At 43.8% G+C, this 13,978-nt stretch overlaps 1 protein-coding gene and 1 long non-coding RNA gene across 3 annotated transcripts in view; one reads left to right on the top strand and one right to left on the bottom strand.

Annotated features, from left to right (window-relative positions):
- Positions 1-1,477, bottom strand: part of BTBD3 (BTB domain containing 3) — a 33,325-nt gene extending 31,848 nt beyond the window's left edge. Inside the window, exons 1-2 of one of the 2 annotated variants that reach the window (XM_059892877.1) lie at positions 1,384-1,477; positions 1,084-1,117 (exon numbers count right to left, since the gene is read on the bottom strand). The gene's annotated coding sequence lies outside the window, so the exon portion shown is untranslated. Of the gene's footprint in view, positions 1-1,083; positions 1,118-1,323 lie in introns of both variants that reach the window. The other variant, XM_005214079.3, reaches the window with a different exon arrangement.
- A 4,069-nt stretch (positions 1,478-5,546) lies between these two features.
- The window catches only part of LOC132346872 (uncharacterized), a 52,388-nt gene continuing 43,956 nt past the window's right edge, over positions 5,547-13,978 (top strand). Inside the window, exon 1 of the long non-coding RNA XR_009496830.1 lies at positions 5,547-5,740. This is a non-coding gene — a long non-coding RNA (uncharacterized lncRNA). The remainder of the gene's footprint in view (positions 5,741-13,978) is intronic.

Genomic DNA, 13,978 nt, shown 5'->3' with positions numbered 1-13,978 from the left:
AGCGAGTTGGAAGAAGCCAAGGCAGCGGTCGGAGAGGGTGGCCTTACTACTAAGAAATTCAACGCTGTAGTTAGAACAATGCCTGGACGCCGGAGTCGTGTTTAGCCAAAGTTTGAACCTTTAGAGACGCTTCCCTCCGTCCCCTGGCGGGGAACAAGCTACTCTTTGTGAGTTCCTGCCTATGGAGAACGAAGCTAGCGTTTCATCTCAGCGGTATCAAACTGCTACTTCGCAAAACTCAAAACTTGACTTTCTTATATTAAACCGGTGCTTCCCAAACTCTGTTGCACTGCTGGAATCACTGAGGGAACTTTACATACTGCGTTTTAATTGGTCTGCAGTTTTGAGCCTAGAGTTTTAAAACTCCCCGGTGACGCTTTCGTGCAGCCAGTTTTGATAACTACAGTATTCCAAGATGTGGCCGAGAGTATTTAAATCAAAGGATGAAAGAGAGAGAGAGAGAAGGGGGGAAAGAAAGCACAATCATCGCTCTTTGTCTTTTCACGGCTAATAATAGAAATTAGCTGGCTTTCTCCAAGCGCACACAGGACAATAGGTTTCTTGATAAATAGGAGTCCCCGGCATGCCCTAACAATACTTTCTTTGAGATAACAAGACCAGGCAATATAAGTCTCTTTTTCCCAAGAGAGCAAATACCCTTCTTAACAAAACACCAAACCTGCACATCTATCTCAAGAGCGAATGGGCCGTGAACACCGCTCAGAACTTGGAGGACGAGCTGCAGGACCACAAGAAAACCGAACTCGCAGAAGCCCAGCAGCGTTCGCCTGGGCCCCGCAGCCCCCGGGGAGGCCGAGGGCGGGTGTCGGCCACCGGGACCCCCGGCGCCCCGGGACAGTCACTCCGGGGAACTTTGCTCGCGCTCAGCCCTCGGCTCCCAGGCGGGGGGCGCGGCCGCCACCTGCCCGACGGCCCGCCGGGCCCTCCCGGACCGCGGCCGCCTCCCGGGGTCGCGCTCGCGACGGGCGCCCGAGCGGCCGGCAGGGCCCTGGGGGGGCTCGCCTCGGCCCTCCCCGGGATCCCGGGCTGCAGCGGGCCCTGCCCCGGGCCGGACGCCGGGACCAGCAAGGGACCGGCGCCGTTCCGGGGAGCCCGTCTGGAAGCCGCCTGCGCGGCCCGCGCCCCCAGAGCCGGTGCCCCCTACACCGCCAGCCGCGGCCCCCACGCCCCGCGCCGCGCCCGCAGCCCGGCCCCGACCCACCGCGCTCTGCCCCTGCGGCCCGCGGTCGGGCGCGCGCCCCAGCTTGGCGGCCCGGCGCTGCGCACGCGCGGAGGCGCCCGCCCGCCTCCGCCCTCACTCACCGCGCGCCGGTCCCGTCTCCGCAGGCGGCGCCGCCGTGCGCACCGCACACCGCACTCCGCTCGCCGCCCGGGGCGGGGGCCGCTGCTCAGGCCCCGACCAGGGCTCTCGGGGATGCGGCGCCCGGCGGGCTCGGCGGGGACCCGCACGCAGGGTACGCTCCACGGGGCCGCGCGCGCGCCCGAGCGCGGGGGGCGGGGCCGAGAAGTGCGCGCGCCCGAGCGCCGGGGGCGGGGCCGAGCGGTCCGCGCGCTCCGAGGCGCCCCTGGATACCGGGCATGCGCACTGCCCTGCCTGCCCCTGCCCTGGTGGCGGCGGGCGCTGACCCTGGACCAGTGAAACCTAGGCCGGTGGACGAGCGCTAAAAGGCACCCTTCACGGAGAGGCAAGTTCGCCCTTATCCCACAGGTTGCAGTCTTTTACTCGGTGTCATTTGTCAATTAAGGTGTTAGATATTTATTGAGCACCTACATTGGTAGTAGAGCCTTCGTGCAGAACGCGGGACATACTCAGGTCATGGGGAACCTATTGCATTTGGCTTTGGGATTCCTTTTCGGACACTGGTTCAAGCCCTCTCTTTGACCAGATGAGAAAAGCGCATAAATAGAGATTAAGTTCAGTTCAGTGGCTCAGTCGTGTCTGACTCTTTGCGACCCCATGAACCGCAGCACACCAGGCCTCCCTGTCCATCACCAACTCCCAGAGTCCACCCAAACCCATGTCCATTGAGTCAGTGATGCCATCTAACCATCTCATCCTCTGTCGTCCCCTTCTCCTCCTGCCCTCAGTCTTTCCCAGCATCAGGGTCTTTTCAAATGAGTCAGTTCTTCGCCTCAGGTGGCCAGAGTATTACCCAGTACCTGAACCTGCAAACCTTAACGACACTGTTAAGCAATTTGGGGAATGAGAGTTCCCTCTGGCTGGGGTCTTGAGAAAATTTTGAGAAGCCTAAAGGGGAAAGAGATGGAGTCAGAAGATAAGATCACCTGGGTCAAGGCAAAGGCAGAAATCACACACACACATACACACAAAATCAAATAATACATGAACTTTTCTTGGGGCCAAAATTAAACCTGAATGTCTTGTTCATCAGATCAGATCAGATCAGGTCAGTTGCTCAGTCGTGTCCTACTCTTTGCGACCCCATGAATCGCAGCACTGGCTAGGCCTCCCTGTCCATCACCACCTCCTGGAGTTCACTGAGACTCACGTCCATCAAGTCAGTGATGCCATCCAGCCATCTCATCCTCTGTTGTCCCCTTCTCCTCCTGCCCCCAATCCCTCCCAGTCTTGTTCATAGTGAAGGGCAAAAACGGTGGCTAGAAAGGTAATTGATACTCCTTTGGAAAAGACTGTTGATGCTTCACTTCAAATTTTCGGCTTTTTTCAGTAGACGATTGGTAACTACTAGAGATGTCGGGGAGAAGGGTCCGGTGGTGTCGGGGTCTGATTAATGCTGAATTTTGGAACATAAAGTGAAGACCAGAAAGGAAATTCTATTGAAGTAGTAGGGTCCTGAATTCAAGTGTTGGCCTCAGGGAATGCATGGACAAGTTTTCAGAGATTGTGAAAGAGAGAATTCCCTAGATTTTGTCACTGTTTGTTCTGTCACAGCCTAGTTTTTGTCACTGCTCGTTTGAGAAATAGCTCTCTATTTCTCATGACGATACCTACTTCTTTAGACTTGATCATCAACCTTGGTAGATATTTATTAGTGGATAAATTAGACCTCTAAAATATACAGCTGCTGCTGCTAGGTCGCTTTAGTCGTGTCCAACTCTGTGCCACCCCATAGACGGCAGCCCACCAGGCTCCCCCGTCCCTTTGATTCTCCAGGCAAGAATACTGGAGTGGGTTGCCATTTCCTTCTCCAATGCATGAAAGTGAAAGTGAAGTCGCTCAGTCGTCTCCGACTCCGAGCGACCCCATGGACTGTAGCCTACCAGGCTGCTTTGATTTTCCAGGCAAGAGTACTGGAGTGGGTTGCCAAAATATACAGCTACAAACCCTAAACATGGGTTGGCCAAAAAGTTCATTTGGGTTTTTCGTAAGATGTGATAGAAAATCCCGAACAAAATTTTTGGCCAACCCAATACTTCTTTTAAAATGAATTTGGCCTTGGGAGAATATACTTCTTCTTAATTGAAAAACAATAGCAACATTAATTTGGGAGATAGTACACAAAATGAAAAATAAATGGATTTTGGAAAACAAAAAGTTCTTTTATAAACTCCAGATCCTCCATAGTAAACTGTTGGATGTTGTGCAATTGTTCAGTGCTTACTGTATTCGTTGGTTATGTCAGGGAGGAAGAAATTTCACTCTACCCGTCTTATGGCTGGTCTAAGAATTCAGTTCAGTTCAGTCGCTCAGTCGTGTCCGACTCTTTGCAACCCCATGAATCGCAGCACGCCAGGCCTCCCTGTCCATCACCAACTCCCAGAGTTCACTGAGAGTCACGTCCATCGAGTCAATGATGCCATCCAGCCATCTCATCCTCTGTCATCCCCTTCTCCTCCTGCCCCCAATCCCTCCCAGCATCAGAGTCTTTTCCAATGAGTCAACTCTTCGCATGAAGTGGCCAAAGTACTGGAGTTTCAGCTTTAGCATCATTCCTTCCAAAGAAATCCCAGGGCTGATCTCCTTCAGAATGGACTGGTTGGATCTCCTTGCAGTCCAAGGGACTCTCAAGAGTCTTCTCCAACACCACAGTTCAAAAGCATCAATTCTTTGGTGCTCAGCCTTCTTCACAGTCCAACTCTCACATCCATACATGACCACAGGAAAAACCATAGCTTTGACTAGACGAACCTTTGTTGGTCTCTGCTTTTGAATATGCTATCTAGGTTGGTTATAACTTTCCTTGCAAGGAGTAAGCGTCTTTTAATTTCATGGCTACAATCACCATCTGCAGTGATTTTGGAGCCCAGAAAAATAAAGTCTGACACTGTTTCCACTGTTTCCCTATCTATTTCCCATGAAACAGATGCCATGATCTTCGTTTTCTGAATGTTGAGCTTTAAGCCAACTTTTTCACTCTCCACTTTCACTTTCATCAAAAGGCTTTTTAGTTCCTCTTCACGTTCTGCCATAAGGGTGGTGTCATCTGCATATCTGAGGTTATTGATATTTCTCCTGGCAATCTTGATTCCAGCTTGTGCTTCTTCCAGTCCAGCGTTTCTCATGATGTACTCTGCATAGAAGTTAAATAAGCAGGGTGACAATATACAGCCTTGATGTACTCCTTTTCCTATTTAGAACCAATCTGTTGTTCCATGTCCAGTTTTAACTGTTGCTTCCTGACCTGCATACAAATTTCTCAAGAGGCAGATCAGGTGATCTGGTATTCCCATCTCTTGAAGAATTTTCCACAGTTTACTGTGATCCACACAGTCAAAGGCTTTGGCATAGTCAATAAAGCAGAAATAGATGTTTTTCTGGAACTCTCTTACTTTTTCCATGAATTAGGTTGAGACAAAGTAATAGGAGAAAATCAAAACAAAAGTTTAATATCGTATTCATGGGAGAAAGCCAAAAAAACTGAGTAACTCACCAAAATGGCTCAAACCCCACCTTAAGTATCTTCAGTGTAAAGACAAAAGGTGTTACCAATTGTGGCTGGGACTTCAGAGGGGAAGAAGACAATTCTTATGAAGGTGGAAAAGCAAATGTTTGGTAAATAAATGTTTTCTAGGCCCCGCAGAGACAAGAAGACACTGAGTAGACTCTAGTCTGTAAGCTCTATTCCCCTACCGCCCTTAGCACATATTTTTTTTGGCTGGTGTCTCTGGTAATAGCGCTGTTCCTGGAATATGCCTTTTATCTGAAATAATTAAAAAAAATTTTTTTGACTTCATTGCACATCATGTAGGATCTTAGTTCCCCAACCAGGTATCAAATCCAAACCCCTTGCATTGGAAATGTGGAGTCCTAACCACTGGATCACCAGGAAAGTGCCTAACTAAAATTTGTTGCAGTTTTGGGGAAGGTCAAAGTTTCTTCCTGAGTCTTTTGGGTTTGATTGTTTTCAGTTTGAAAAAAATCTGCATACTAAAGAGACATTTGGGATGGCAAGTTTTGTTCCCCTGCAGTAGCATGGAATCATAATATTTACCTTGTATGATGGTTAATTTTATGTGTCCATTTGGCTAGGCCACCACTGTACGCAGATATTTGGATAAATATTGTCTGCATGTCTATGTGAAGTTGTTTTTTTTTCAGGTGAGATTGACATTTAAGTCAGTGGACTTTGAGTCAAGCAGATTGCATTCCATAATGTGGGTGGCCTTATACAACAGAAAAACACTGAACTCCCTTGAGAAAAAAAAAGAATTCTGGACTTGAACTGCAACTCTTCCCTGGGCCTCCAGCATTCCCGCTCACCCTGAGGATTTTGGACTTGTTGGCCTCTGCAATCATGTGAGTCAATTCCTTATGAGTCTCTCTCTTCTTCTCTCTCTCTAGTTGGTTCTGCTTCTCTAAAGAACCCTGGGTAATATACCTTGTGTAGTTATGAATATAACGGAAGTTAATTATCATCTGAATCTAAAAAGTGGATATTATAATCTTTAATTTATACTGTTGTGAAAAGTTAAATAAAAATGAGTAAGGCACCCAGCAGATGTTAGGGTCTGAATAAATGGCAACTACTATTACTTTTGAATGAATATCGAAGGTAAAAACCAAAAAAGGAGAGAAGGTGGCTATTGAGCCTGTGAGATTTTCCTCAGTTCCCTGGGTAATATTATTAAATTTTAAAAATTGATTTAAGAGATAACAAAATTTTGGTCTCTCTAGCTGTGATATACCGAAAAAGGTGATACACCAAAAAGGTGATAACATATGAAGATTTTAATTATTTGCAAATAAATGCCTAATAAGTCATTAGCTAAAGATCACTGTACCAGACATGCAAAGCAAAGATATGAATTCACATCTGAGCATTTTATTTCAATTCAAGTGCCAGTTCAATTAACTCTACTGGCTACTAGGAAAGAGAAACCTTAAAAGTGTTTACACTGGAAATACTTCCCAACCTCAGAGTAGGTGCGTGATATAGCACTCAATCAGTGCGTTTATTGAATCCCTTTTGGGACAAGCCTATAGCTATTAGGAGCATGCAAAAATGGATAAGATATCCCATTTAATCTACAAATATTGCCATTTATTACATACTAGGCAACATTCCTGACCTCGGGGAACTGATCAAATAGCCTGTGAGTAACCATAGCTGTAATTTAAGGCAGAATGTGGCAAGAGCCTCAGGAGGAACATAGATGATTGAGCTATTTGTTACCTCGTTCAAGAGGCTGATGCTGGGGGCTCCCTTTCCCATCCTGCCTCCATTGTGAGCCCCAGTTTTGCACAATTTGGTTTGATGCAAACCAGTGGAACAGAGGAGTATCTTTTAAAAACGTTTTGAGCAAAGTGATGAATATTAAATAAAATAACCTTCTGATTCCCCTGACTCACTCACTCCAGAGCTTACAGGGTATAATAAGAAAGGGTGCGGCAGGCCTCTTCAAGCCATTCAGAGGTGAAAGCTCCTCTTTTCTTCATTGTCTTTCTTTTCATGTCGAAGCTGTTGTTTTGTTTAAAGGGGAATTTACTTTAGAGTTAAAAACAGAAAACAAAAACAAACCTAAGGTAAATTCCCCTGATCTCATGAAGATTTATGAGGAAAATACATAAAAAACAAACATGACAATAGCAAATGGTGGGGATTGGTGTTCCTAAAATGACAAGGAATAATTGAGTTGGAAACTATAAACCAGGTGGCCAGACATGGCCATCATGTTTACCTGTAGCTGCTGCCATGATGTGACCTCCTTTTTCCTTTTGGCTGAGAATAAAAGATTCCACCATGGATGAGAATAAGCCAACTGTAGGACTGACAGAAGCAAGTGATTTTGGGGAAAATACACAGCAATTTTAGTCATTTTTAAATAATCAGGATGTTAAATTTTATCATAAGAATTTGTGAATATATTCATTTCAGGAGCTTTGCCACAGTGAATGGGAAATAAATTAATCTGGGATTAAAGGAAACTCTATACTAGAAAAGGAAGAGTTTTAATAAAATCGCAAGGAATGGCCTCCAGCCATGGGTGTTAATTATCATCTGATGAATAATAATGATAATAATAGGACATGTGAAATAAGTTAAAAAATACATGCTGAGTCAAATTTTTTAATTTTTAAAAAAAATTACCAACCCTGGAATGGTGCATTGCAAATTTAAGCAATGTGCTGGCATTAAATGGTTTAAAATTAGCTGAAAACACAATTAGCTCTACACTACAGTTTCATACACAGCGTCTTTTTTCTGTGATTTTAAAAAATTATTATTTTAAAAATATTCAACTTGATTAATATCCTGAGTGTTGCCTATTCAATAAAGAGAATTGCAGTATACTTATTTCTTGTTGTCAATGTTGTTTAGTCACTAACAGTCGTGTCCAATTCTTTTGCGACCCGATGGATTGTACCCCACCAGGCTTCTCTGTCCATGGGATTTCCCAGGCAAGAATACTAGAGTGGATTGCCATTTCCTTCTCCAGGGGATCTTACCAACCCAAGGATGGAACACAAGTCTCCTGCATTGGTAGGCAGCTTCTTTACCACTGAGCCACCTGTGAACTTATTTCTTACTATAAGAATATTTGATTATCAAAAATCAAAATTTATTAGAATGCCCAGCAGGCACATTTGCTGTTGTTTTTTCAGATCCTACCTTCCTCTTCCCTTTTAATATTTTATCCCACTGACAAATGTCATTGATTGACACATAGCTTCTCAATATGATGAGTTTGCACATTTTAATTATACTTGTAATTTTAAATCCTAAGTTAACTTTCCATCAGGGCTCCTGTGATGGCTCAGTGGTAAAGAATCTACCTGCCAGTGCAGAAGACCCAGGAGACGCAGGTTCAATACTTGGGCAGGAAGATCCCTTGGAGGAGGAAATGGCAACTCAGTATTCTTGCTTAGGAAGTCCCTTGAACAGAGGAGCCTGGTGGGCTACGGCCAATGGGGTAACAAAGAGTTGGACATGACTTAGCAACTGCTGCTGCTGCTGCTAAGTCGCTTCAGTCGTGTCCGACTCTGTGCGACCCCATTGACGGCAGCTCACCGGGCTCCCTGGTCCCTGGGATTCTCCAGGCAAGAACACTGGAGTGGGTTGCCATTTCCTTCTCCAGACTTAGCAACTAAACAACAACAAATTATTTTGCATAAGCAATGATAAAAACCGTGTGGCAAACCCAGGACTGGGTTACAGAGGGTTATTTCTTTAAAAATGAACTGCCTACAGAATATTATATCTAGTTTGCAATGTAAACACATACTTCATTAAGCAACAGTTTGTAAAGTCACATGAATATTAAAATTATTTATATTCTAGTTTAGTGGGAGAGTCGAGGTGAGCGCTGTCTAATGGAAAGACGTGGTAGCCACAAATTCTAGCTACATATGAAATTTAAAATTTTCCAGTAGCATTTTAAAGAGTAAGACTAGGTGAATTAACTTTAATAATGTCTTTTATTTAATCCAGATATTCAAAATATTATCATTTCATCATGTAATAAATGTAAAAAATTTATTAATGGCCTATTTTACATTTGTTTTCATACTGCATCTTCAAAATCTGGTTCGTATTTTCCTCTTATAGCTCATCCTAATACAGACAGCAGTTTCAAATAGTCCTTGATAGTAGCTGCCTGTGACTAGGTGCCATAGAACTGGACAGCAAAGATCTAGGACTTGGTCTTTGGTTCTGAAACGTGGCTGCACAGTGGAATCACCTGAGAGAAGATGAAAAGATGTTGATACGTGTGTCATGGTCCCATGATTCTAGTGTGTTTGCTCTGGGGTGTCAGCTGGGCATTGGGAATTCAAAAACAAATTCAGGTGATTCTAACATGCAACAAAGGCAACGGCACCCCACTCCAGTACTCTTGCCTGGAAAATCCCATGGACGGAGGAGCCTGGTGGGCTGCAGTCCATGGGGTTGCTAGAGTCGGACACGACTGAGCAACTTCACTTTCACTTTTCACTTTCATGCATTGCAGAAGGAAATGGCAACCCACTCCAGTGTTCTTGCCTGGAGAATCCCAGGGACGGGGGAGCCTGGTGGGCTGCCGTCTATGGGGTCGCACAGAGTCGGACACGACTGAAGCGACTTAGCAGCAGCAGCAGCAGCAGTTTTATTTAAGACATTATCAAAACTTTAATGTTATGAAAGCAGTGTCAATTGTCCTTGAAACCAATAGAATTTAAAAATCATGCTGAAACATACTAGTGATGTGCCATATATGGCACATGTACATCACTAGTATTTTTTTAAATTTTAATTATTTTTGGCTGCACTGGATCTTTGTTGCTTCTTGCAGGCTTTCTCTGCTTTTGGACAGCAGAGAAAGGGTCTGCTCTCTCGTTGCTGTGTGGGCTTCTCATTGTGATGGCTTCTCTTGTTGCGGAGCATGGGCTCCAGGGCGTGCAGGCTTCAGTAGTTGCAATGCCTGGGTTTAGCTGCTCTGTGGCACGTGGGATCTTCCCCGATCAGAGATCAATCTCATGTCCCCTGCATTGGCAGGTGGATTCTTGTCCACTGTACCAGCAGGGAAGTCCACTGCTGCTGCTGCTGCTAAGTCGCTTCAGTCGTGTCCGACTCTGTGCGACCCCATAGACGGCAGCCCACCAGGCTCCCCCATCCCTGGGATTCTCCAGGCAAGAACACTGGAGTGGGTTGCCATTTCCTTCTGCAATGCATGAAAGTGAAAAGTGAAAGTGAAGTCGCTCAGTCGTGTCTGACTCTTAGCGACCCCATGGACTGCAGCCTACCAGGCTCCTCCGTCCATGGGATTTTCCAGGCAAGAGTACTGGAGTGGGGTGCCATTGCCTTCTCTGAGGGAAGTCCACTAGTATTTCTTAATAAAATTAACGGTTGCTAATAAGATTTCAAGTTTTGGTTATCTGGCCATGAATTCAGCTGTAACATGGACATTTCCAGTCAAGATTTAACTTCAGTTCTTAATGAGAACTGTTAAGTATGACATTTCTGTATTTGTTCCCTGGAATTTTTAACTTTATGTTTGTTTAGCAAATCTCTTAATAGAGAAATTACCTCTGACAATGGAATCACAAAATTTTTCTATGATATCTGCATTTATTTAATATGTTTAACTCTTGTGTCCAACTTCTTACTGAAAATATAAGAGCTAACCCACATTCATGACAAATATTTCCCTCCTGGTTTCTACTCTGTGATTGTTGATTATCTGTGCTTCATATATTAGATATATTCTAATACTGCTTAGTAACAAACCACTTTAAGAGTTAGTGAATTTAAAACAACAACCTTTATTATCAATACTTCCATCAAGCCTCCGAGTCTGCTCTGCAATTCTGCTCTGGGCCAGGCTTGCCTAATCTTGCCTGAACAATCTCAAGCATCCTGATTTAGCTGGTAGGGTGGGTGTCTGGAGGCTAGCTGGTCTAGACTGGACAACTGGAATAACCCAGCGCTGCTCCTTGTGGTCTCTGATCTTCCAGCAGGCTAGCCCAGTGTGTTCTCACAGCAGTGGTGGCCTTCCAAAAACTAAAAGTATGAAGGCATATTTTAAAGCATCTGACTGCATGAAGTTGACACTGTTTCATTGGCCAAAGTAAGCCACTGGCAAGCCCAGAGGGGATACAGGTAGATTCATTCAATCTGCCATGCCTTGGTCCTATTTGATTAGTCTTATCACACTTGATTCTGTGTATTTCCAGTTGCTCTTACTCTGCAGGGTATGTTGTTGTTGTTTGTTTTTTATAAATCTGCTCTGGGTATTGCAATGTTGAATATCTTCTCCTATTGTAGATAGGATTTCTCTTTCTCTGAGTGTTGCTAGTATCCTTTTGTCTTACAGAACTTTTCTTTGGGGTTTAGTCATTTTTATACTTTTAAAACCTCTTTTAAAAATTGATTCTATAGATGAATAGCAAAAACAAATACAATCTTTGATCAGCCCAACAATCAGTAAACTGATATAATACGTTCAAAAGACTGTGCATTGTATTGAGTTCCAAAAATGTTTCAAATGCTTTATATTTCATCAAAATTCTTAACCTGATTTCAAAATCATTAAGTGAACCAATGCTTATGTACATACAGTGTTGATAAATACTCCCTACTTGTCTGTTATCCATTTAACATTTGTAGTTCACATGTGTGTTTTCCAATGTATTTATTTGTAATTAATGGCTCAATTCATCATATAAAATAATTTCTGATTGAATTTTCAGGAAAACATGCTAAAGAGTAATATAGAGAGATTTTCTTAAAACCAGACTTTAAAGTAAAAGGCATTGGATTTTATCACTTGGTTATTTGACTGAGCTGTGTTTTTAAGAAATATAAGCAAGTACATTTCCTTCTCTGGGTTTACTTACTTGGCTTATTTGGAGGTTCAGAATCCTATAGAAACCTTTATCCTTTTTCTCTTTAAACAGGCATTGTAAGTTGTTTGTTACTAGACTATAACCTTACAAGAGTAAATTACAGTTCATGGAGCTGTGAATTACCATGCAACATTCTAAGCCTACATGAGTAATGACAAAAAATAGATGAAGAAAACACCACCTACTTATATTGCTCTGTTTGCCATTCTCAAAAGGGTTATTACTGAGCAGCTCCCCATAAAGCTGGAAAAGGTATTATTGCTGATCAAATAACTTGGAATAGAAGAAGCCCTGAGGAGTCTAATTCTTCCAAGGTTAGCTTTGTAAGTTGGGAATATTCTGGAATGTGATAGCAAGAAGTTGTATCCTACTGGACAGTCTTGGATTGATTTTCCGCAGAAACCAAGCCCTCCAAACAGAATTTAAGTGCAAGTAGTGTCTTTGGAGGTGGTCCAAGGAAACACTGATGGGGACGTGAAACATGGGGAAGTGAAACACTGAACGGGAGCTCGGTGCTGTGGGTGGGGGAGCTGGAATCATTATGCACTGATTCTCCTCTAGACCATAAAGAATGAGGTTCTGCTCCCAGTTCAGTTCAGTTCAGTCACTCAGTCGTGTCTGACTCTTTGCGATCCCATGAATTGCAGACACCAGACTTCCCTGTCCATCACCGACTCCCAGAGCTTGCTCAAACTCATGTCCATCGAGTCAGTGACGCCATCCAGCCATCTCATCCTGTCATCTCCTTCTCCTCCTGCCCCCAATCCCTCCCAGCATCAGGGTCGTTTCCAATGTTTCGGCTCTTCGCATGAGGTAGCCAAAGTATTGGAGTTTCAGCTTCAGCATCACTCCTTCCAATGAAAATCCAGGACTGATTTCCTTTAAGATTGACTGGTTGATCTCCTTGCAGTCCAAGGAACTCTGAAGAGTCTTCTCCAACACCACAGTTCAAAAGCATCAATTCTAGAAAAACTGGCTTTGACTAGACAGACCTTTGTCGGCAAAGTATTGTCTCTACTTTTTAATATGCTGTCTAGGTTTTTCACAGCTTTCCTTCCAAGGAGCAAGCATCTTTTAATTTCATGGCTGCAGTCACCATCTGCAGTGATTTTGGAGCCCAAGAAAATAAAATCTGACACTGTTTCTGTTATTTCCCCATCTATTTGCCATGAAGTGATGGGACTGGATGTCATAATCTTCATTTTTTGAGTGTGGAGTTTTAAGCCAGCTTTTTCCCTCTTCTCCTTCACTTTCATCAAGAGGTTCTTCAGTTCCTCTTTGCTTTCTGCCATAAAGGTGGTGTCATCTACTTGTCTGAGGTTATTGATATCTCTCCCAGCAATCTTGACTCCAGCTTGTGTTTCATTAAGCCCAACATTTCTCATGATGTACTCTGCATATAAGTTAAATAAGCAGGGTGACAATATACAGCCTTAATGTACTCCTTTTCCTATTTAGAACCAGTCTGTTGTTCCATGTCCAGTTCTGTTGCTTCCTGACCTGCATACAGATTTCTCAAGAGGCAAGTCAGGTGGCCATTGCTGAGTTTTCCAAATTTGCTGGCATATTGAATGAAGCATTTTCACAGCATCATCTTTTAGGACTTGAAATAGCTCAACTGGAATTCCATCACCTCCACTAGCTTTATTTGTCATGATGCTTCCTAAGGCCCACTTGACTTCGTATTCCAGGATGTGTGGCTCTAGGTGAGTGATCACATCATCATGGTTATCTGGATTATGAAGATCTTTTATTTCTTTCAATAGTTCTTCTGTGTATTCTTGCCACCTGTTAATATCTTCTGCTTATTAGGTCCATACTGTTTCTGTCCTTTATTGGGCCCATCTTTGCATGAAATATTCCCTTGGTTTCTCTAATTTTCTTGAAGAGATCTCTAGTCTTTCCTATTCTATTGTTCTCCTGTATTTTTTGCATTGATCACTGAGGAAGGCTTTCTTATCACTCCTTCCTGTTCTTTGGAACTCTGCATTCAGATGAGTATATCTTTCCTTTTATTCTTTGCCTTTAGCTTCTCTTCTTTACTCAGCTATTTGTAAGGCCTCCCCAAATAAGCATTTTGCCTTTTTGCATTTCTTTTTCTTGTGGATGGTCTTGATCATCACCTCCTGTACAATGTCACGAACCTCTGTCCATAGTTCTTCAGGCACTCTGTCAGATCTAATCCCTTGAATCTATTTGTTACTTCCACTGTAT

Source organism: Bos taurus, chromosome 13 (assembly GCF_002263795.3).
Source record: "Bos taurus isolate L1 Dominette 01449 registration number 42190680 breed Hereford chromosome 13, ARS-UCD2.0, whole genome shotgun sequence".
Taxonomy (NCBI): domain Eukaryota; kingdom Metazoa; phylum Chordata; class Mammalia; order Artiodactyla; family Bovidae; genus Bos; species Bos taurus.
This window is presented reverse-complemented; position numbering and strand designations above follow the sequence as displayed.